We start from the raw sequence: 1,124 nt of genomic DNA on the forward strand, positions 1-1,124 counted from the left end.
TAACAACCGTCAAAACCCCGAAGCTAGACTAGCCCGTGCGCTATAACAACAACCGCGGGACTGGGAATTAAGCCAGGGTTTTTTCGGGAGGACAACGAACTAGAAGACCGCAATATTAATTAAGGAAATTAAAAAAAAAATAAGAAAAAAACGCGGGAACAAGAAAGAAAGGAAGGGAAGCAGGAAGAAAAGATGTGTTTGAGGATGGTAACTGGGCGCATCCAACGCAGCGTAGGTCGACAGTCAATCGTGCTTCAAGCGCCGCACGCTTCACAATTAAAATATTTCGAGGATTCACGATCGAAACACCATGTAGCTTACCAAAAGTGAAATAATGCAGAAAAGAGCAAGCAAGTTGTGACTGCAAATGTGTGCCAAGCATAAAAGTTGTCTTCACTTTTGTGTCCAGCTGCATCAGTGTACACGTGCAGCGCCCTAAAAAGTGTTCACTGCCAACTTTCAAAGGAGTAATTTCACGACGTGGCAATTCCACTTCCACAGAATAATTGCATTTTCCCTATTATTATTAGCTATTGTCGCTGTTGTCAATTGAGATAAACTTAAATGTATAAGAAAATCATGGGGTATATACAATGCCATATATACAGAGTGACCCGTTATGCAATATGATACGAATACCGAATTTAGAAAAAAAAACAAAAATTCATCCGCTTTTATTACACCCACTCACCTTGCCGTTTTAATCTATCTTGCATGTAATTCTCGGAAACTTCCCGTTCGTCGTGCAAAATTAACTTTTGACGCAGATGTAACGAAAGTCTGCATTAAAAAAGAAAGATTAAGGAAGTGCAGCCAACATTTCCTAACCTTATAACGGCATCATGGTGGCTCATTTAGTGGGGACACCTGTTTCACATTATTTAGCACGCGTTTTGAATGAAAAGGCTCTATTGTGCGTCCCGCAAACAGCTACACTAGCACGAAAGCAGTGTGGCACTTTCGTATGTTCGCGCCTTAGATCACATGACATTGGGTAATGTCGTCAATAGGACGTCACATCTCAAGCACGTGGTATAACGTGAACACGTGGATCTGACAAGTGCTACTCTCTCAGTGACAGTTCGCTTGGTTCGCCCGTGCCTCCTAGCTTGTCGCCACTGACC

The sequence above is a fragment of the Dermacentor andersoni genome, chromosome 10, assembly GCF_023375885.2.
Source record: "Dermacentor andersoni chromosome 10, qqDerAnde1_hic_scaffold, whole genome shotgun sequence".
Classification (NCBI taxonomy): Eukaryota; Metazoa; Arthropoda; class Arachnida; order Ixodida; family Ixodidae; genus Dermacentor; species Dermacentor andersoni.